The sequence below is a fragment of the Tachypleus tridentatus genome, chromosome 5, assembly GCF_004210375.1.
Source record: "Tachypleus tridentatus isolate NWPU-2018 chromosome 5, ASM421037v1, whole genome shotgun sequence".
Classification (NCBI taxonomy): domain Eukaryota; kingdom Metazoa; phylum Arthropoda; class Merostomata; order Xiphosura; family Limulidae; genus Tachypleus; species Tachypleus tridentatus.
In genome coordinates, this window is record NC_134829.1 from 38,091,870 (window position 1) to 38,116,804 (window position 24,935).

A 24,935-nucleotide genomic window follows, 5' to 3' on the forward strand; every position below is an offset into this window, starting at 1 on the left:
AATCATTTGTTGCATAAGGTGTCATTCAGTTTGAAATGTCACCTTTTTAGTATTAAGTTTAGCTTTTAAAAAAATAACGAAACCTACTTGTATCATTTCTTGTCTTGTTTGTTTGTTTCTGAATTTCGCGCAAAGCCACACGAGGACTATCTGCGCTAGCCGTCCCTAATTTAGCAGTTTAAGACTAGAGGGAAAGCAGCTAGTCATCACCACCCACCTCCAACTCTTGGGCTACTCTTTTACCAACGAATAGTGGGATTGGCCGTCGCATATAACGCCCCCACGGCTGAGAGGGTGAACATGTTTGGTACAACGGGGATTCGAACCCGTGACCCTCGGAGTGCGAGTCGAACGCTTTATCACGCTTAGCCATACCGGGCCCATTTCTTATCTAAATTAAATTTTGTTGAGCGTTTTGAGAGCTATAACAGTAATTATTGATTGTAAATCTAGAATCATATGAATGTCTATTGCTACGTTTGATATGCACTCCTCTAAACTAGAACTGCATAGTTCATGATAAAACAACATCTACAGACTTACTGGATTACGACAGAAATACAGTTGAAAGTGACAGTAAGAAAGAGCATATTAAGAGATCTAACTGTGAATATAAATATTAATTAAGATTCAAAAATTCCAATATTATTGGCAGCTAGTTAGCAACAGTAATTAACTGTGTGGTAAAAACGGATTGAACTCGAGAGAATTGTTGTTGTTGTTTTTTTTAATCTCGCGCAAGGTTACACGAGAGCTATCTGAGCTAGCCGTCCCTAATTTAGCAGTGTAAAGCTAGAGGGAAGGCAGCTGGCTAGCAACACTCACTCCCAATTTTTAAGCTACACTTTCACCAACGAATGGTGAAATTGACTGTCATTTTATAACGCCTCCACGGCTGAAAGGACGAGCATGTTTGGCGTGACGGTGATTCGAACCCAGAACCCTTAAGTTACGAGTCAAGACGCCTTAACCACCTGCCTCTGCTCGGCCTCAACTTGGGAAGAAGTTCTATGTTATCTCAAAGAACTCGTGAGTAACCTAAGATCGACTGAAAGTTGGTTAAGTACACGCCAGTAGAAACTTATTCTTGCTTTCGGGAATTCATGTGTTGGACTTTTTGTAATGTTGTGAATCTCAAACTATACTTAATAAATTATCCTGTAGAAGTTAATTCTATCCATATTAACTGTCCATATTATTTTTTTAAGCATGTACAGAAAACAACATAAATTTTACTGATACGTATATTATTGTTGGACTGTTTTTGTTTTGTTTTTTTACAGTTTTTAAACAACAGCGCCCTCTATCTCAGCAAAGTTGCATCATCTCCCTCACATTGAAACAGTTTTCGCATATGATGACAGCAAAGTAAACATTTTGGTTAATCGTGATGTCTAGGAACCAACTTGAAGTAAAAATGTATTCTCAAGACGGCAGGTATGGGTATTAAAACTTTAATTAAGGTGAAGTACAGAACAACGTTTCGACCTACGTAGATTAACCTGAAGATGACACTAACGAAACGTTGTTCTGTATTTTATTTTGATTGAAGTTTTAATTGAGAATGCATTTTGCCCATTTTTCATAATTTTTTTAAAATGAAGAAATTACATGTAAGGAGAATGTAAATGTGAGAACTACAACCATAAGAAACAAAACTTTGGCAGCAAAGTGATAGTTTTGTGATGTTAACGCTGTTTTTAAATTGTTCCGTTTTTTCTATCGTTATTTCTGGGCTCACCTGCCAAACGACCGCATCCCGCTATCAGTACATGCCACCCAATGGAGACATCTCATATTTTGGAAAATATTTCCTTATGGTACAGACGTAACTCCTGAGTCGGTCAAATTTCGATTTACTTCAAAAAGAGGGCAGCACAATATGGTATAAAAGTACGGTAAAGTAGTGCAATTTTTCTCTTTAATTTGAGCGAAATAGGGATATAAACAAGTAAATTGCACAAATCGTTATTGTATATCCCAGTGAGATAATAACTGTATGTTAATGTTTGCACTGGCACATAAGACGGACACGAACTTCCCTTGATGATCAACCAATACCTGAAAACACAGGACGGTGCATTCGAATCATAGCTTGGAAATACACTGGAAAATACAATTAGGAAACATTTTTAAGAAGTCAAACTTAGGCATATGGGAAGTGAAAGCAGGAAATAGAAAAAAGCTGAAAAACGTAGTTACACTAGAGCAACTGGGACTTTGGCGTATGGTCTTGTTGGTTAACCACTAACTGTTTAGAAGCTAATAAATGTCTTTTTGTCTTTAAATGTCTTTTCAATAGGTTACTTCTCATTAATCAATAATTTGGTGAGAAATACGTGAGCCGATATTAGGGACTTCATGATGTTTCCATTTAGCATGCAGTTCTTTCAAATAGTTGAAACACGTAGATTATTCTAGAAATAATTATATGGATAAAAGCTACGTATAGTACTATACACTGGATGGTTTATTTGTTTTTGAATTTCGTGCGAAGCTACACAAGGGATATCTGCGCTAGCTGTCCCTAATTTAGCAGTGTAATTAAAGTAAGAAATGTTTCTGTTACACGCTTATGAAATATAACTTTCTTCAGCCAAGCATCCTCTTGAAGCACGTGAAATATTTTCCCTATTAAAGTCTGGCATAGTTACAAGTAAGTTTTTTTTTGCTATTTTTTTAATTGGACCGAAAGCAAGTTTACAAGAAATGATTGAATTTGTTTACGAGCCCAATCAATCTGAGTTGGAACTTAGTTGTAGTAAGAATTTTAACGAATATACTGACAGTATGTTTATCAACTAAAACTCTAAACTGGTATACTTCTTACTAACTGTTATTGCCTGCTAATCTTTTAGGTCTACTAATTAGTATGTTGTTATTCTACGCTCTAACTCTGTAGTTTTTTATACAATGCAGTTTTGAAGATGTTCCTTAGTGGGTCAACGGTAAAGTTACTATTGACTTATAATGTAAAAATCCAAGGCTTGATACCTCACGGTGGCCAGAGTACAGATTTTTTTTCTTTTGTATTTTTGCGCTAAAACAAAACAGAATAAATAAGGAAAATCTTCACAGAGTGGGTCTTATGTCCGCCTTATTTGTACATAAATACACCCACACGCGTTTACATTTAGAAATTTAAAATTGTGAGTTTTCATTTGGTGTTCTGTGTTCTGGATTTGCATTATTAAATAATCCCAAAATGCACTTTGCTTATTGAAGCGTCTGCCCTGAAGGAGTAACTGCTATGTTTGTTAGAACATTAGTAATGACAGAGAGATAAGAAACATAGATCAACACGATAATGTATAGCAATTATTACATTCAACCTGTTATCGTCGCAAAACATTACCAGTGTTCAAATTTACCAAAACCCGCTGTCTAATAAGACGGGTAAGGTATTGGTTTTCCAATAAATAGTTCTGAGGCTTGTAGCATAGACTCTATTACAGATAGCTTGCGCTTGTTTCTGACAGTATTACATTAGGGAATTTATATTAACTTATAATAACTTCATACTCTATCTTTCGCAACGAATTCTTTCAATCAACTGATTTTAATAGAAAGTTTTTTCGCTTTAGCGTAAGAACTATTTGTGGTCAATAGAAATTCATTTCTTCCACTCCCCCCCAATAAAAAACAAACGACAAAAAACAAAAATGGGGTACCATTTTATTACCTCATAAGTGTGCTAGTTTTCCCAGTTGTTGTAAATGCTTCAGCTATAATTACAAAATCTCAGAGGCTGACAGTAAGTATTGTGGAAACTAATATAAATTCTAAACTTAAAAGCCTCTTGATTTTATTAGGAAAGTGTCAGTTACTCTCCACGTGCAGAGTGGGAAAAAGGGCGTGATGTATAAGTTGTTAATTTGTTTCTTTTTTTTTTTTTAAAGCAAAGCCGTATTGGGCTATCAGCTACGTCCATCGTGGGGAATCGAATCCAGGATTTTAAATCCGTAACCTTACCACCGACCTCAAAATGTGTCCTAAGAATATATACAAAAAGAAAAGCTTTTGCTGTTACATTTCACAAAAGCTACAGATGTCCCCCTAAATCACGTCTTGCTATAAACCCTACCTATAAAAGCATAGTATTTGTGGAAAGAAATATCTCGTTGTAAGGATGAGGTGAAAGAACAGATTATTTTTAAGTCTTTGATACATACTTGCAGTAATAAATTGTAGTCATATTTTACCAAAACGACCTTTTGTTACAATAGGATAAAAATAAATAATTTTTTTATTGTTTAACATATTTGTGACACATAAGATGAAATCCCAGTAAATAGCAAAGAGTAAGTTGTGTTAGTTCTCACGTTTGATTGCTTTTAATAGTTTCAGTAGAGGCACAGAGTAGCAACTGGGCAACCTTTTGTAATCCAAAATCATGATACGTTTGATAAAACCCCGTATTTTATTATAAGATTATTTAACTTGATCTTCACTGCAGTGTGATTGTCCATGGTTTACAATATAATTTTTGTAATATTTTATTATACAAATCGCTTCAAAATCAAAATTTTCTTTCTTCTAAACCTTTAGATATATTTTAATTTGAAAATAAGGCAACTAAAAATGAAAAAAAACACCAAAAAACAAGTTCATTTACATGTATCTTCTGAGATTTTTGTAGGAGTTTCACAGAATTCTTTATATATCTTTATTTTATAGCATACTTGTTTCACGATTTGGTGCAGCTTTATTAATGAACTTCTTTGAGCTTCGATTTTCAAACACAAATAATTATTTTAGATATCTGAGGTCCATCTCATGGAAGACATAGCGCAACAAAACAGCTAATTCTATGCGAATGGTTTTCATATTTACTGTTTATATACCAAAAAAAAACAACAAAAAACGTCAACTTTATTGTTATATAGGTGACACCAGTAGTAGGAACGGAGAATGGTAAATTACCAACGCCTTGCTGTTATTGAACACTCCCGTTTCTCTTTGACAATCGAACGTACCGAGCGCCACCGAACTTTATTTTGTTATTAGATTTGCGATTGTTCCAACAAACCAGCCAGCTGCTATTCAACTTCAAGAACGTCGTCAAACAGCCGACCAGCTCAAACCATGACTTTCCTTGAGAAGACTTAAGACTAACCAGTTAAAGGTTAGTTAGTGTTCTATAGTATTTTCGTAGCCATTGGTCGAAGTAAAAGGTCTAGACTAAGCAGTGTCGAAACGTTGAAGACTTTTAATTTAAATTGTAATCTGTCACAAGGTATAAATAAGCTGAAAATTTCAGTTTTGTAAAGTAGTTAGTTCTCTAACTAATTAAAAATTTACGTTAATCAAATAATTATCATATTTTTTAATGACAAATATCTAATAATATTCAAAAAATTTAAACGAATTGGTCGTTAACCATACAAAATTTTATAAAAGAAACTTATAATTCGTATGAACTCGATAATTGGGTTACTAAATAATTATTGGTTTATTTGTGAGAAAAATATAAGGCATATGTTTTCTGTAATTAGTTTCCTAAGTAATTACCGATTTGTTTTTAAGAAACACACGACTCATGCATTATACAACTGGATTAAGATATTAATATACAGAATAATTGGTTACCTTGGTATAGGCTAATAAATTCGTACTCTCTCGTTGCAAAATCGAGCTCCATACCCTGGTGCCGCGGTTACATTACAGTAATGGTCAAATTTCACTCTTCGATTATAGTAGCTCAAGAGATGACGTTGGATGCTGTTGACAATCTACAACCTTCCTTCTAGTCTTCCGTTGCAAAATTAGTTACAAATATTCATAGACAGCTTTTGTGTAGCTTTGCACGAAAATACTAAACAGTCAATCCCACTATTCATTGGTAAGAGAGTAGCCTAAGAGTCTTACACTGCTAAATTAGGGACGGTTAGTGCAGATAGCCCTCGTGTAGCTTTGCGAGAAATTCAAAACAAACAAGCGTAAGATTAAAAGAGAAACAGTTTCCTTTTAGTTTAATATATCAGTGATATGCAAATCGTTGAAACTGTTAATTTGGAACATTTAAATTTTCTCTTGTGTTGGGTAACACTGCCTTATATGAAAATTACATCAACGGAAAAACACACTAGGAAACTTAGCATTTACGACTTCGCAGTCTCATACAATGTAAGATAACATGAACTCTTTTTTTTCACGTCAGAACAAAAATATTTAAAAGTGTTTCAAGAGAAAACTGTCTGGCTGGTAACAAAGTGTAATTACTGTCAGTCGACCACATCGTATACATCAGTATAAGGTGAGATACTTTCCAAAAATAGCTCATGTAATATTTATGAAGGTGATTGTAATTCAAAATGCCTTTAACTCTGAACCTTTTATCATAAACCTTCGTTGAAGTGATGCGTTACTTAATTAAAGAGAACTGGCATTATTATACTAAGGCGAGGCTTCTCAGTAAGAAGTGAAGAACTGTAAAAATATAAGCCTTTTGACAAATGGTCAACCAAGTGAGTTTGAAATTAACTGAACTACTGAATTTATGTAAAACGTTTATTAAAGATTTTGTCATATATAAGAAGGTCTTATATTTGGGAGAAACGGATAAAGCAACATAACTCTACGTCGTTAAAGGGCCTTAAGCCTAACTGAGTTAGTTTACGATTATTGTTGAGCTTCTCTTTTGTGTCTTCATTTTCAAGACTGTAAACTTAACGGCGGTAAGCCTAACAAAAAATGAAAGTGCATCGAGTACTTCAATTCATGTTTCTAGCCTGGTGTTTTAAAATTAAACAATGATATTAGTTGTTTAGTAATTTTCTAAGCAGTGATGAGTTTTTAATATTATATCTATATGCACTGCGCCCGCGTCGCGCTAAACATGCTCGCCCTCCCAGCCGTGGGGGTGTATAATGTGACGGTCAATCCCACTATTCGTTGGTAAAGAGTAGCCCAAGAGTTGGCGGTGGGTGGTGATGACTAGCTGCCTTCCCTCTAGTCTTACACTGCTAAATTAGGGACGTCTAGCACAGACAGCCCTCGAGTAGCTTTGTGCGAAATTCCAAAACAAACAAACAAAAACTATATGCACTGAGTTTATATAACTTTTATACATAAAATAACACGATATATTTTTAATTGTGTATTTAATAAAGCAAGTAAAAAAGAATAAAACGGTTATTTCAACTAATTATATATCCATATATGTATATTAATTTTGTCTATGGAATGCTCACTCTGTCACAAATTCACTTTCACCTTGATAATTCCTTTCATAAAATTATATATTTTAAACTGAGATTAACGTATGACGCCCTCTGAAGTTTCTTTTAGATTTAGAATAAAAAAACAAATTTTTTTATTTTTTATTTGTTATCGAACAACACTTCTTGAAGCTTACGTAGAAAAGAAAAAAAAAAAGAAATTTTACCAAAACTTCATCCTGACAGCAGCGATTCGTACTTTTTAGTTTTTCAAAAATCATTTAAATCACTCCTCATGCATAAACTGCAGGAAGCCACGAACTTACTAGATACGTAGCAAACAATCATTTCATAACCAGCTCATTCCGCCAAATGGTTTAGAGATGATGTTTTAAAATGCTAAAGTAGACTTTAACCCAGTTCAAAGCGCACTCTACCAAGGAAGAATCTCAGTTTTGTTACTCAAAATTAATAACCACTTAGCGCCTGCAACGAACGTGTTTAAAAGCGTATGAAAAACTGTCTACGCAAAACAAATAACCACCTAGAAGCTGAAACAAACGTGTTTGAAAGGGAATGGAAGAAATTATCTACACCTTTCTATATGTAGTTTGAAAACGTAAAACTAATAACCACCTTGCGCCTAAAACAAACGTTTTTAAATGGGTATGGAAGAAATTGTCTACGTCTTCTTAAACGTGTTTTGAACACGCACTTTATATGTAAATAAGGCACTTCGTTTCCTGATCACATTTCTCATACAGATATATTTTATCCTGATAAGTATTCTATTGAACTGTGTACAATTTTCTCCCAATACACAATGTTAATGTGTTGTTATGTTAATGTATAAATTATTTATATGTCGTGTGCATTTATGTCAAAAATGGCTATTAGCAATACCCACGTAGCTACTTCTAAAGTTGCAACAGTAAAAAGCGTAACAATCAATACTCGCGCAGCTACTTCTAAAGTTGCAACAGTAAAAAGCGTAACAATCAATACTCGCGCAGCTACTTCTAAAGTTGCAACAGTAAAAAGCGTAGCAATCAATACTCGCGCAGCTACTTCTAAAGTTGCAACAGTAAAAAGCGTAACAATCAATACTCGCGCAGCAACTTCTAAAGTTGCAACAGTAAAAAGCGTAACAATCAATACTCGCGCAGCTACTTCTAAAGTTGCAACAGTAAAAAGCGTAACAATCAATACTCGCGCAGCTACTTTAAAGTTGCAACAGTAAAAGCGTAACAATCAATACTCGCGCAGCTACTTTAAAGTTGCAACAGTAAAAGCGTAACAATCAATACTCGCGCAGCTACTCTAAAGTTGCAACAGTAAAAGCGTAGCAATCAATACTCGCGCAGCTACTTCTAAAGTTGCAACAGTAAAAAGCGTAACAATCAATACTCGCGCAGCAACTTCTAAAGTTGCAACAGTAAAAAGCGTAACAATCAATACTCGCGCAGCTACTTCTAAAGTTGCAACAGTAAAAAGCGTAACAATCAATACTCGCGCAGCTACTTTTAAAGTTGCAACAGTAAAAAGCGTAACAATCAATACTCGCGTAGCTACTTCTAAAGTTGCAACAGGAAAGTGTAACAATCAATATTCATGCATGATTCAGTATTGACATAGCTGTTTGCAAACTTATAATTGTTATATGATGTTGAATCATATAGTTTCACACGTTAAATTTTGGACGGCCGATATGTAAATGTTCGGCCCCAAGAAAGTGAGAAACGGAATTTTTCATTTATTTATTTATCTCATGTATATGAACGTATTTTACTATTTTACATTACCTTGTCTCATGAAATAATTTCTGTACATGTTCATATACTGGTCACCTGCATGCGTTACTACTTGGAACATTTTTTTTCTCTCTCTTTTTTTTTTTTTTACTTGTCAGTTCACAACAGTGTAGGTTGGAGGCTATAATGAAAAGTGCTATGGGCTGGAAAACATATTTTAGGACTAATGAAGTGTAAAATTATTGTTTCTTCCATGATGGCCTGGTTGTTGTAGCAGTCATCTCGCAGTTTGCGGGTTGCAGGTCTGAATCCTCCAGTGAATCTTTAGTTATTACGGTGGCGTTATAATGTTACGACGAATCACATTATTTGTTGATAAAGAGTTACCCAAGAGTTGGCGGTGGGTAGGGATGACTAGCTGCCTTCACTCTAGTCTTACACTGCTAAATTGGGGACGGCTAGCGCAGATAGCTCTCGTGTAACTTTGCGCAAAATTCAAAAGCAAACAAAATCTTTCCACACAGCGTCTAACCCCGTAGTGTGAAAACATAGCAAAAAGAAAGAGGGTATTTATTATATAATAATATTAAGTGCTTTTTTTACAAGTTCACACTGTAACGCGTTTTTCTTTTCTTTTTTTATAAAGGTGTAAAGATATTTATTTTTACTGTATGCTTTTTAAAAAAAAGGTTCACAGCTCTTAGACTAGTTAACTGAAAAATTAATCTCATTGTATTTGGAGACAGTTTTAATAGATACAGATTTTTAAATCAAGTTTTAGAGAATAAATCGAAATAAATGTTTTTACAAATTAATATTACTGAAAAAAAAACATTTAAAAAGTGTCACCATCACCTCGTGTTATTCACCACTATAATAAACTGAAGGAACTTTGTATCTGTACACATATGGAATTCCTGTTAAAACATTTACTGCTTGTGAACATGTGTTATGGAAAAACAATTTTATTTGTGAAGTTTAACATTCACATAACCAAATATGGTTATGTTACAAAGACCTCATTTCATACATATATCTCATGTTCAGCACGAGGTTTTTAGGTCGTTGAGGACGTTGGAGGGTCAGGTACATTTTCGACCTCTTCATTTCTCCTCAATTAATGAGTTGTTTCCTTCCCCCCGCTAGTACAGCGGTAAGTCTACGCATTTAGAACACTAAAATCAGGGGTTCGATTCCTCTCGGTGGGCTCAGCAAATAGCGTGATGTGGCTTTGCTATAAGAAAACACAAACAAACACAATTAATGATTTAACATAATTTTTAGGGACAAAAAGGGACCTGTTGGTCCATCTTGGCTGTGTCGTCTTCCAAGACAAACGAAAATTATTAAATAAAATGCCAAGCCAGCCCTTATCATTTAAATATCTATCAATCTTTTTTATAAAAACTAACTAAACTTACTCAGTGATGTCGAGAAACCCACTTGTTGAGAAATTTATATGCAAAAAAGGCTCGTTTGGGTTGAGAAAATATTTTACATAGAAGAGCGCACAACGTTTCGACCTTCTTCGACGATGACCGAAGAAGGTCGAAACGTTGTTCGCTCTTCTATGTAAAATATTTTCTCAACCCAAACGAGCCGTTTTTGCATATAAATAACTAAACTTACTGCCTCCACAACATCTAAAGGCAGCCAATTCCATAGGCCAACCACCCTATTTGAAAAATAAAACGAAATTGAAGGACTGTCAAATGCTACTGATAATATTCTGACATAAACACTGATTTAACTTCATCAGTGTTTGAGGAATGTGTTCTCGAATATTGTGTTAGTAATATTTAATGTAATTTTAAATTATTTTCTTTATTTGGTCACAAACAGTTCTTACCGTAATATTTCGCTTTCTTTGGTTGTGTAAAATCATAAACAACTCCGAAATCAAATTACGCTTATTCACGCATTTATATGTCTTTGTTTGTTTTGGATTTCGTGTAAAGCTGTACGAGGGCTATCTGCGCTAGCCGTCCGTAATTTAGCAGTGTAAGACTAGAAGGAAGGCAGCTAGTCATCACCACTCACCGCCAACTCTGGGACTACTCTTTTACCAACGAATAGTGGAATTGACTGTCACATTATAATGCCCCCACGGCTGAAAGGGCGAGCATGTTTGGTGTGAGGGGGATTCGAACCTGCGAGTCTGGTACCTTAACCACCTGGCTATGCCATACCGTATTTGAACTTAAAATACATTTATTAAATGCAATGATGGTATCCAACTCTTAGTAAAATAATTTTAAATGTCTGATGTAGGTGGTCTTTTTTTCTTACGTAGACATTTAATGGTGAGAGACACTAGCCCTATCAGTATCATGTGTCATATAGCGATCTATTTCTGTTAACATGTCATTCTTGTATACATTTGTATTAAAGCAGCCGAACAAGCAATCTATCAATCTGTCATTTAGTGAAAATAGGTTTGCATAATTATGTAGAAATGTTGAGTTTGTGGTTTTTGGTTCTCTGAAAGTTGTGGTGACTATTGAATTTTGTATTATTTGCAGTTTATAAAATTTGTTTTTGCTACATTTAACGATGGTGGGCATACATATTCTATTAGTGGTCTGATAAATTGCTTATAAATTTTAATAATGTTTTCCGTGGATTCTCTTGTGTTTTTGCCTGTCAGTTTTTTGAGACTAACAGTTTGCTTGTTCATACATTTTTTCGTAATACGTGATATATCATTTGTTACAATGATACTCTTGTTTCTGTCTGTCCTGAAAATATGTGACAGTTATAAAGTAAGAGGAAAAACATTTACAACACAGATAGACTCAAAGATTTAAATATTTATTTATTACACGTACACTATTCACTTCTACATCATGTATACACAACCATCCCTATATATATACACACACTACAAGCACATGTATACCCTATAAATACTTAACTCCCATGTACATAACGCTTGTAAGATTAAACATTAAAATAATTGTAGTAAAGCTACGTTAAAATTCGTTTGGTTTATAGTGTTATTGTGGTGTACAATTTGAATATTTTAAAAGCACAGTGAGGTTAAAATGATAAAAAAATTGTAATCATTTTCAAAAGAAGGATATTTATAGTGAGAAAAGAATAAAAAAAATAGTAACAGCACTTGGTCTTACCCTGTAGCATGTATTGGGTAGGGATTAAGGCGGTAACAGAAGCTGTTGTTTTTGAACTGTTGTCGGATTAAGTTGTCAGATTTTAAGTTAGTGGTGGTGTTGGTAATTTTTTTTGTTATTAGTTTGATGCATCATTTTACACATGAACCACAGAAAACAGGTAGAAAATTGCTGCTAATACATTTCTTATTAATGTTACCCACACATTCTATACATATATAGATATTTTATCAGCTTCAGAGTTTTAGTGCTTCGGACTCCAGTAACATCAATACTTATAAGCTGGTAAATTTTCAGCAGTGATTTAACACACAGCGTAGAAACAATCCAGAAATAAATCGCTGCTAATGGAAAACTGCTTCCGTCGAAGCTTCTAAGAGTTTAAACATCATTTCTACTGAAGGATAGATCTTTGTTTTAAAGGGTAAATAAGAAATAGTTAAAATAATGTTCGCCTGGAATAGGTTTCAAAAGCTAAAGTTTCCGATACCGAAAAGTCAGTTTCTTTTATGTAACTTATTATAATATTTGCTTTTTCTTTTGTACTTTACGTACTGTAAATTTACACTGATTGCGTATCTATTATAGTGCCGTCTATATTTATTATGACAGTTTTCAAACTAAAACTTTTATTTTATTACGTGAGAAAACGTGAAGGAACCTTCTAGTGCTGTTAATGTTATTATTTCACTTCTTATTATGAGGCTTGTGTTTTCACCTGCCTTTTACGAAAAAACAACTTGTGATTAAATTACAACTCAAGTTTCCTTAGCTTATAATCAATATTAAATATGATTTTACTAATAACAGGAAGCGTCTCTTTGTGTGTGTTTTCTTACAGCAAAGCCACATCAGGCTAACTGCTGAGTCCACCAAGGGGAATCGAATCCCTGTAAGAGGAAGTATACTTAAGTTACCTTGTTTATTAAATGCATGGAAGTAATGTTACTAAAACTTCTAATTAACTATAGATGTAGATATGAATTACGGATGTTATGTCTTTACCCTTGTGTATGTGCAAGATTTCTCGAGCATGTAAGGCTGAATGGATTTACACGAAAGCTAGTACATTTTTTAGACTATGACCCAACTTATATGTTATTTGTATTTGGAGGATAAAGGTCACAGCAAGGTCACGCATACACACACACACACACACACACACACAAACTTTTTGGATAACAAGGGACCGATTTTTCACACTCAGATTTATAACTCAGTCACAAATGTTCAAACTTTGATGAAACTTGATGGACATGTATAGAATAGTATTCCTCATTATTCTGCCAAAAAAAATGTTCACATCCGTTGATAACGACGGATATATGGACACATTTTCGTATTTTCTGAGAACCGGATATGACCAATGTTACGTGGTGGAGGTATCTGCTTTACTGACTGCTCTTCTAATTACCTCCGAAACGGAACTCGTGTTTAATTTTGAAACGTTCTGAAAACATTTTTCTGAGGGTTGATTAAGTGTACTTTGTTTATAAACTACAATAAAGTTTATACTATTAACAAACAAAAGTTTTCGACAGATATGCACATAACGTAAACTGATCCAAACTAGGTGAAGTTTTTCCAAGTGTGCACTACGTAGGTGGATTATTATCTGTTTCTACTGAGACCATGTAACAAAGTTATAATATAATTATGCGCATAAAAGTTTAGTACAGCCTCCATGATTGTTTAATTTCGGTTTGAAGAACTAGAATCTCTTCCAATCCTGGTAGTCTCGTATCGGGGTTTACCGATTATTTTGTACGCTACTAGGTGGCGTGAGGGTGGTACTACATGCCAAAAAACGGTCGAGCTACCATTGAACCTAGGATTAGAGGGCTCTCTAAATAATCTCTTCGTCTTCTGACACGACGTTGAGCAATAAAATGACTGTAGATAAATTTGGATACAAGTTTTAAGATTCAAGCATGATTTGGCATTCATTAGTGAATCAGATGTGGTCCCAGTCCACTATGTTAAAACTAATCGGTATTTAGCTTGAAACGAGACCATATGGAAACACTTTTAACATTTCCATAGAAACCGATTTTAAACAACCAACTAAACGCTATTGAACTTTTAATCGCAATTTAGACAAATTAATTTTAATTACATTTGCTCGCTTTACTGTGCAAAGTTATCCTGAATGGTGGCTGTGCTGAGAAAATGGTTTTTGTGCATAATGGTTTTAACTCATTTAAAATATAGCCTAGATCAGGAACGGTTTAGCCTATGTTAATACTCTCAGATGCTGAATCCGAAAATTACAGTTCGTGATCCGTTGGTGTGAAAAATAAAAGAAAGAAATGTTCCATCGTTTTGGATTCTGGGTGTTCTATGAGGTGACAGGCAGATCCCACGACTCTATATGGCAAGAATAGCTTACTAATTGGTAGTTGGGTGATGATTAGTTAGCTGCTTTTCCTCTAGTCTATCAGATCGTAATTGGGGACGGCGATGCATAGGTGGCCTTTCAGAACTTTTGCCCAAAATTCTGAAACAAACAAACAAACAAATTATAAATGTGTGAATGGTTTTGACACAGTTAAATCATCACTTAGGTTTGGCATGGCCAGGTTGTTAGGGCGATCCAGTCGTAATCCGATGGTTGCGAGTTAAAATCCCTGTCACACTAAACATGCTCGCCCTTTCAGCCGTGGAGGCGTTATATGTTACGGTTAATCCCACTGCTCGTTGGTAAGAGTGTAGCCCGAGAATTGGCTGTGGGTGATGATGACTAGCCGCCTTCCGTCTAGTCTTACACTGCTAACTTAGGGACGGCTAGCTCAGATAAACCTCGTGTAGCTTTGCGTGAAATTCAGAAACCAAACCTGAAAACAAATCAAATAATTCTTCTCAAATTGGTAAATACATGTGATTTCACTTTAGGAAAAGGAACAAACTTTGAATTAAACGTGTAAAGTGATTTGAAAAGATTGAACAAACGAAGAAGTGAACTTGAGCTCAGTATATGAAATCCAAACTTTTTGACCTGGTTTAAAATTGGTAGGAGGAAATTCTTTTTTACATATGTGATGTTAAAAGTACAATAGGCCTAATAGCAGTGTCTTATTATAAGTGTATTTAATCAAAATCATGCTTTGTCAGCTGAAGAAAAGTGTTCATGCCATTACAAATGTCATTTTAACAAATATCTTAGTGTTTATGCCCCAGCTAGCCTGATGAATTCTGTGAAACGCGTCGTCTACAACGGATATGACGGACAATTAAAATATTGTAACCTCTTCTTCTTTTGAAAAAAAAAATACTAAGTGACTAAGCAAAGAATGTAGGGCAAAAATCATGACAGGTGTAATACAAATGTCTTAAGACAAGTGTAATTAATTAAATACGTTTCGTTAGCTAAGAAATGACGATGTTTATCGTTATAATTATATTATTAATTTCAAATTATCTAGTATAAATGCTAGTATTAGAGTGTTTATTTAGTTTATTTAATGGGATTTCATTTTTATTCATGGTTAAGTGGTTAGGGAGCCCGACGTGCAGTCTAAGAGTTTCGAATTCGAATCACTGTTCTATGAAACATGCTCGCCTTTTCAGCTGTGAGAGCGTTATAATGTAACAGTCAATCCCACTATTTATTGGTAAGAGAGTTGTCCAAAAGGTGGCGATGATAATGACTGCTTGACTCTTGACTGCTAAATTAGGGACGGCTAGTGCAGTGTAGCTGTGCGCGAAATTCAAAACAAACAAAATTACTTTTATTTTACACCCTAAATTTAGATGCAAAAACCAAATAGAACAATCAAAAAAACAATTTAGGTTTGTAAAATTTATAAACAGTGGTTAAATTATATTATACCATATACATTCACCAATCATTTCTTATTCTTTCCTTAACTAGATAATTTTTAATTTAAATTATGTGATTAAATTAAATTATCATTAAATTAGTGGAATTAAAATAATTTGCGCTAGTTTACGTAAAAACTTATTTGAATTTTAGAAATAAAAGAGAAGTAAAAATATTAAAATATACAATGGAAACATTTTTTCTTTACTTTGTTATTTAGTATAAAAATATTAAAATATACAATGGAAACATTTTTTTTTTACTTTGTTATTTAGTATAAAAATTATTAAAATATACACTAATGGAAACATTTGTTCTTTACTTTGTTATTTAGTATAAAAATTATTAAAATATACACTAATGGAAACATTTGTTCTTTACTTTGTTATTTAGTATAAAAATATTAAAATATACACTAATGGAAACATTTGTTCTTTACTTTGTTATTTAGTATAAAAATATTAAAATATACACTAATGGAAACATTTGTTCTTTACTTTGTTTTTTAGTATAAAGATTATTAAAATATACACTAATGGAAACATTTGTTCTTTACTTTGTTATTTAGTATAAAAATATTAAAATATACACTAATGGAAACATTTGTTCTTTATTTTGTTATTTAGTATAAAGATTATTAAAATATACACTAATGGAAACATTTGTTCTTTTCTTTGTTATTTAGTATAAAAATATTAAAATATACACTAATGGAATGATTTGTTCTTTACTTTGTTATTTAGTATAAAGATTATTAAAATATACACTAATGGAAACATTTGTTCTTTACTTTGTTATTTAGTATAAAAATATTAAAATATACACTAATGGAAACATTTGTTCTTTACTTTGTTATTTAGTATAAAAATATTAAAATATACACTAATGGAAACATTTGTTCTTTACTTTGTTATTTAGTATAAAAATATTAAAATAAACACTAATGGAAACATTTGTTCTTTACTTTGTTATTTAGTATAAAAATTATTAAAATATACACTAATGGAAACATTTGTTCTTTACTTTGTTATTTAGTATAAAAATTATTAAAATATACACTAATGGAAACATTTGTTCTTTACTTTGTTATTTAGTATAAAAATTATTAAAATATACACTAATGGAAACATTTGTTCTTTACTTTGTTATTTAGTATAAAAATTATTAAAATATACACTAATGGAAACATTTGTTCTTTACTTTGTTATTTAGTATAAAAGCATTAAAATATACACTAATGGAAACATTTGTTCTTTACTTTGTTATTTAGTATAAAAGCATTAAAATATACACTAATGGAAACATTTGTTCTTTACTTTGTTATTTAGTATAAAAGCATTAAAATATACACTAATGGAAACATTTGTTCTTTACTTTGTTATTTAGTATAAAAGCATTAAAATATACACTAATGGAAACATTTGTTCTTTACTTTGTTATTTAGTATAAAATTTGTTCTTTATTAAAATATACACTAATGGAAACATTTGTTTTTTGGAAACATTTGTTCTTTGTTATTTAGTATAAAAGCATTAAAATATACACTAATGGAAACATTTGTTCTTTACTTTGTTATTTAGTATAAAGATTATTAAAATATACACTGATGGAAACATTTGTTCTTTACTTTGTTATTTAGTATAAAGATTATTAAAATATACACTAATGGAAACATTTGTTCTTTACTTTGTTATTTAGTATAAAGATTATTAAAATATACACTAATGGAAACATTTGTTCTTTTCTTTGTTATTTAGTATAAAGATTATTAAAATATACACTAATGGAAACATTTGTTCTTTTCTTTGTTATTTAGTATAAAGATTATTAAAATATACACTAATGGAAACATTTGTTCTTTTCTTTGTTATTTAGTATAAAGATTATTAAAATATACACTAATGGAAACATTTGTTCTTTTCTTTGTTATTTAGTATAAAGATTATTAAAATATACACTAATGGAAACATTTGTTCTTTTCTTTGTTATTTAGTATAAAGATTATTAAAATATACACTAATGGAAACATTTGTTCTTTTCTTTGTTATTTAGTATAAAGATTATTAAAATATACACTAATGGAAACATTTGTTCTTTTCTTTGTTATTTAGTATAAAAGCATTAAAATATACACTAATGGAAACATTTGTTCTTTACTTTGTTATTTAGTATAAAGATTATTAAAATATACACTAATGGAAACATTTGTTCTTTTCTTTGTTATTTAGTATAAAGATTATTAAAATATACACTAATGGAAACATTTGTTCTTTACTTTGTTATTTAGTATAAAGATTATTAAAATATACACTAATGGAAACATTTGTTCTTTACTTTGTTATTTAGTATAAAGATTATTAAAATATACACTAATGGAAACATTTGTTCTTTACTTTGTTATTTAGTATAAAGATTATTAAAATATACGCTAATGGAAACATTTGTTCTTTTCTTTGTTATTTAGTATAAAGATTATTAAAATATACACTAATGGAAACATTTGTTCTTTTCTTTGTTATTTAGTATAAAGATTATTAAAATATACACTAATGGAAACATTTGTTCTTTTCTTTGTTATTTAGTATAAAGATTATTAAAATATACACTAATGGAAACATTTGTTCTTTACTTTGTTATTTAGTATAAAGATTATTAAAATATACACTAATGGAAACATTTGTTCTTATTTAGTATAAAGATTATTAAAATATACACTAATGGAAACATTTGTTCTTTACTTTGTTATTTAGTATAAAGATTATTAAAATACACACTAATGGAAACATTTGTTCTTTACTTTGTTATTTAGTATAAAGATTATTAAAATACACACTAATGGAAACATTTGTTCTTTACTTTGTTATTTAGTATAAAAGCATTAAAATATACACTAATGGAAACATTTGTTCTTTACTTTGTTATTTAGTATGAAAGCATTAAAATATACACTAATGGAAACATTTGTTCTTTACTTTGTTATTTAGTATAAAAAGCATTAAAATATACACTAATGGAAACATTTGTTCTTTACTTTGTTATTTAGTATAAAAGCATTAAAATATACACTAATGGAAACATTTGTTCTTTACTTTGTTATTTAGTATAAAAGCATTAAAATATACACTAATGGAAACATTTGTTCTTTACTTTGTTATTTAGTATAAAAGCATTAAAATATACACTAATGGAAACATTTGTTCTTTACTTTGTTATTTAGTATAAAAAGCATTAAAATATACACTAATGGAAACATTTGTTCTTTACTTTGTTATTTAGTATAAAAGCATTAAAATATACACTAATGGAAACATTTGTTCTTTACTTTGTTATTTAGTATAAAAGCATTAAAATATACACTAATGGAAACATTTGTTCTTTACTTTGTTATTTAGTATAAAAGCATTAAAATATACACTAATGGAAACATTTGTTCTTTACTTTGTTATTTAGTATAAAGCATTAAAATATACACTAATGGAAACATTTGTTCTTTACTTTGTTATTTAGTATAAAAGCATTAAAATATACACTAATGGAAACATTTGTTTTTTTCTTTGTTATTTAGTATAAAAGCATTAAAATATACACTAATGGAAACATTTGTTTTTTTCTTTGTTATTTAGTATAAATATTATTAAAATATACATTGATGGAAACATTTGTTCTTTACTTTGTTATTTAGTATAAAGATTATTAAAATATGCACTAATGGAAACATTTGTTCTTTTCTTTGTTATTTAGTATAAAGATTATTAAAATATACACTAATGGAAACATTTGTTCTTTACTTTGTTATTTAGTATAAAGATTATTAAAATATACACTAATGGAAACATTTGTTCTTTACTTTGTTATTTAGTATAAAAGATTATTAAAATATACACTAATGGAAACATTTGTTCTTTACTTTGTTATTTAGTATAAAGATTATTAAAATATACACTAATGGAAACATTTGTTCTTTACTTTGTTATTTAGTATAAAAGATTATTAAAATATACACTAATGGAAACATTTGTTCTTTTCTTTGTTATTTAGTATAAAAGATTATTAAAATATACACTAATGGAAACATTTGTTCTTTTCTTTGTTATTTAGTATAAAGATTATTAAAATATACACTAATGGAAACATTTGTTCTTTTCTTTGTTATTTAGTATAAAGATTATTAAAATATACACTAATGGAAACATTTGTTCTTTTCTTTGTTATTTAGTATAAAAGATTATTAAAATATACACTAATGGAAACATTTGTTCTTTTCTTTGTTATTTAGTATAAAAGATTATTAAAATATACACTAATGGAAACATTTGTTCTTTTCTTTGTTATTTAGTATAAAAGATTATTAAAATATACACTAATGGAAACATTTGTTCTTTACTTTGTTATTTAGTATAAAAATTATTAAAATATACACTAATGGAAACATTTGTTCTTTACTTTGTTATTTAGTATAAAGATTATTGAAATATACACTAATGGAAACATTTGTTCTTTACTTTGTTATTTAGTATAAAGATTATTAAAATATACACTAATGGAAACATTTGTTCTTTACTTTGTTATTTAGTATAAAAATATTAAAATATACACTAATGGAAACATTTGTTCTTTACTTTGTTATTTAGTATAAAGATTATTGAAATATACACTAATGGAAACATTTGTTCTTTACTTTGTTATTTAGTATAAAGATTATTGAAATATACACTAATGGAAACATTTGTTCTTTACTTTGTTATTTAGTATACAAATTATTAAAAAATAATAATTATGAGAGGTCTTTTTTTATTTCATCTGAAATTCACAGTCCTGAAACCTTTGTTTTTTAAAGTAAAAATTAGTGCCAAATGAGATTAAAAATGTCAGAGTTCCTAAGTTTTTTTCTTTGGAAAAAAAGCGTATTTTTTTGTCTCCTGTTGTTAAAATGTCTGCAGCAGCTTATGTAGCATTTGGTAGGAATCTCTTAAGAATAGTTAATACCTCTACGAAGTTTTCCTATTTCTTCTGCTAATAAAATCACTGACTGAAAGTAAAGTTGATTGAAGAAGCTGTTTCTTTTGTTCTTGAAAATCGCTTGACATTGAAAGAAAGGGCTTTTACAGTTGTAGTCTAAATTTTTATTGGTTAAGAAAATCGATGGACTTTGTCATGTAGTGAACAGTTTTATTCGTACTATTTATAAAGTATTGAAATAGGTTTAGTATATTTTGAAACGATGTGACACCGAATCTGCTTCTCTCATAAATAGTAGCCACCCGTTTCTTGGTGTAAATAAGTCGACTGTGAATTTATTTGAGAATAAACGCAATTTGGAACTTTTTGGTTGAATTGAAATCTTAGCCTAACTACATGAAAACACGTTTTGTTGAAGCAAGTAATATACTTATTTGTCTTGTCCTATGTGTCCAACTGAAGTAAACATCGTATGAATTTGTTGTTAAAGGAAGACGTTTTCTTTTCTCTGAAGGGCGCAGATAGTCTGGTTGCTTTGCGTCATAAAACAAAACTGAGAGATTGGTAAAATATTTGAGTCTGCATCTGACATAATTAGGCTACAAGCCAACTTTACGCAGTGTTGAACTTTCGCTAATGCTGTTCTAATTCGTGTATAACATCACTGAGTTATTTGCAAGCATAAAAAGTCGCAACGGCCTCGAAGTGCAAACGCAGTTATTGCAACAATTACGCATATTATATACATAAATGAGATTAAACAGCACTTATGCATAAACTTGAGCTAATTACTTAAAATGTTTAAAGTTGTGTTTCGGTTTTTGTTCAAATAATTTAAGATATTTTTCAACCTCTATGCATTCGTATTTGATTGGACAAACATAGAGAAGGTAAGGATATCACAAAAGGGTATGAAATATGTATGTTACAAACTACAGTACTTAACGATTAAGGTACGTTTGTTTTATAACAGTCACATTTGACTATCTTCTGTGGGAGACAATTGTTTAGAAAGAAATTTATGATTGTACATGAAAATATGAAGGAAGAATACACACAACAAAGATATATTTATTTATACAACACACTTTACTTAACGTGTGGTGGCAGATGTGTTGTTGTTCAGTTGTTAACCAGACTATGTTGATTGAATGTTTACGTGACAACATACAACATTTACACGAATTTCAGTTAACTGCGGTTAAATCTATATCTATGCATGTGTGTATGTACAGAAGGTACTATGATGCGACCTTTCACCAGTTTACATTATTTTATTTCTTAGTTTTTTGAATTTCACGCAAAGCTACTCCAGAACTATCTACCATCACCCACCATCAATTCTTGGGCTATTCTTTTACTAACGAATAGTGAGATTGACCGTACATTATAATGCCTTTACGACTTAAAGTGGATTCGAACCCTTAACCCTCAAATTAAAAATCGATGCTCAAAACACCTGGCTATGCTGGATCTTAAATGGTTCGTAACAGATTAAAAATTCACTATAATGGCGTCAAATTTACTTAGTGTAATAATGATATAGGAGGGTTTTAAACTAGTAGAAGTAATAGTTTATTTACAGCTTACATGACTCTTAGTTTACCAGTAGGATGAACACATTATTTCCGAGTGGCCAGAAATGTACCAAGATGTAAAACAGATTCAACAGATGTTATTATGCATTAACTGTCTCTCTTGGTACTGTAAAAGATATTTTTGTGATATTCTGAGCTTCCACTGATAGGAGTAATTTCGCGAGACTACAGAAACCTAACGTTTTGTATCCATTATGATAGCAGAGAAAAAGTTTATCCATGCGTTATGGTTTCCTTAAACGGACTTGCGATATGATTTGGACTCTGGACTCTTGCTGTTCGCTCTGGATACCACGCGTCAAATGAATCGCGAAAGGTTTAACAGAACTGTCAGATACAAGTGAAAACTACCGTATAGCCCATCAAAAATGACTGGGCAAGTACTAATACACCCACACCATAGTATACCCTAGCTTCACATATAATAACTAACTGAAATTAATAAATTTTGCGAAGTCAAGCTTATCCAATAAAGAGGCGGAAAAGTGCAGTCGAGGCAATAAAACTTTGGTAAATTCCTTTGCGAATCAATCAAAATTAAGATTATTTGTGGTGTATTAATACAATAATTATTGGTAAAAATCAGTTAGATTAACAAATTCTAACACATAGAAAATCCATTGCGTTTTGGTAACATTACGTTCCAACAATAGCTTTTATGTCATGTTCTTTAGCAACAAAAATATAATTAATGTTGTTAGTCTATGAAATGTATAGATAACAAAACTGGAAAAATATATGTCGATTTCTTAATTTAAAGTCTCTGTTCATTAAAAATATTTTTTACAAATTAAAGACTTTGGTGATATAATAAAAATAGCTTAATTTAGGAAAAAAATATAAGTATAACATTAAATCGATATTTTTAATTTCGTGACAAATTTTATGCACTAAGTTCTCGGCCAGGCTACATCTTTACTTAAGGCTTGTTATATCAACTTTCACCGCTTCTGTGACTTCTCTATATTTCGAGAAATCAAGCGTGACGTGACACACACATATAGGTTAGATGAGGTTACACTTTGCCCTTTCATTTTATAAAGTATTAGATATAGAGTAATTTCACGTAAAAAAATCTAACCCTCTTTCTTGTAGTAACATTAAATTATCTTTTGTTGATTATGTGACAGGTATAGTCAATAACTATATATGTGTGTGTATGTATATATATATATATATATATATATATTTTACGGAATATGAAGAAAAGTGTGATATTATTAACAGAAATTGACATATGTTATATTAAGTTACGAGGTCGGGTTTGATGGTAAAATATTAACCTGTAAGAAAACTGAAGAACTACATTATATTCTATACAAATCTTAGGCCAAGGGTTCACATTTAAAGACATTATCTGACAGCACTGTCGACTCTTATGATAATGGTTGTCGTGGACAACCTTGTTATTTCCGTCAATGTTAATTCCTTTATATTTTTCTTAAAACTTCGAAATTTCAAGCTTACACTCTGTTTATTGACCCGTGCTCATGTTTATGTACATGTCACGTTCTTCAGCGAGGACAGCATTCCACTCGGTTAATTGGCGTCGAGGAATCGCCCTAGAGCCAGAGAGGGTATTCATGACGACATCTGTCAGCGAAAGTTTAGCTCCATCCAATTAAGTTGAGTTGGTTTAGTGTCAATTATCTGGTGCAATGTAGTTTTCAGGGGCTGCCTGGCACACTTAGTTTAAGTAAGTGTTACAGTGATGTCATGGCATCCGAAAAGTATTCTCAATATGTTCTACTTCTGTTGTATATTAAATCAGCTTTCACTTTGTACGTATGTCCAGTTAACTTCTCCCACACTTCTGGAGCTAACAGAATCAAAATTGGTAAGCTAACTCAGGGCAACTCGGGGGAGTGTATTCATCCATGTGGCGGTAGTCTCAGTACCAAGAGATACTAAGGGGAACTAAACGCCCACAGAAGGTCATCAAGGCATGACGTGGGCCTAAAATTATGTTTTCGAGGTCGCTGAATTTACATGTGGCGTCTGAATTTGTGTTCCTGATCCTCCATCTGGATTTCTTGGGCGTTATGTTTGAAATTGTGTTACTCCCTCCGGTTCATAAGTAACGAAACCAAATTTGGGACGAATGATCAGGTACCCGTTGGGAGTTGATAACGTGTTTTATTGTATTTTCTGTGAGGTAGCTATAGAAATAATCGGGAGTAATGGAGGATACTAGTCAACAAAATATCTCGTATTCACGACAGTTCCCAGTCACATCTTAGTGCACTGTTATACCTACACACGCACATGTATGGATTGTTTGTTTGTTTTGGAATTTCGCACAAAGCTACTCGAGGGCTATCTGTGCTAGCCGTCCCTAATTTAGCAGTGTAACACTAAAGGGAAGGCAACTAGTCATCACCACCCACCGCCAATTCTTGGGCTACTCTTTTACCAACGAATAGTGGGATTGACCGTCACATTATAACGCCCCCACGGCTGAAAGGGCGAGCATGTTTGGCGCGACCAGGATGGGAACCCGCGACCCTCAAATTACG

At 31.5% G+C, this 24,935-nt stretch overlaps 1 protein-coding gene across 1 annotated transcript in view; it reads left to right on the forward strand.

Annotated features, from left to right (window-relative positions):
- Positions 1–798: 798 nt before the first annotated feature.
- The window catches only part of LOC143250961 (thyrotropin-releasing hormone receptor-like), a 99,355-nt gene continuing 75,218 nt past the window's right edge, over positions 799–24,935 (forward strand). Inside the window, exons 1-2 of the mRNA XM_076502198.1 lie at positions 799–1,029; positions 4,887–5,125. The gene's annotated coding sequence lies outside the window, so the exon portion shown is untranslated. The remainder of the gene's footprint in view (positions 1,030–4,886; positions 5,126–24,935) is intronic.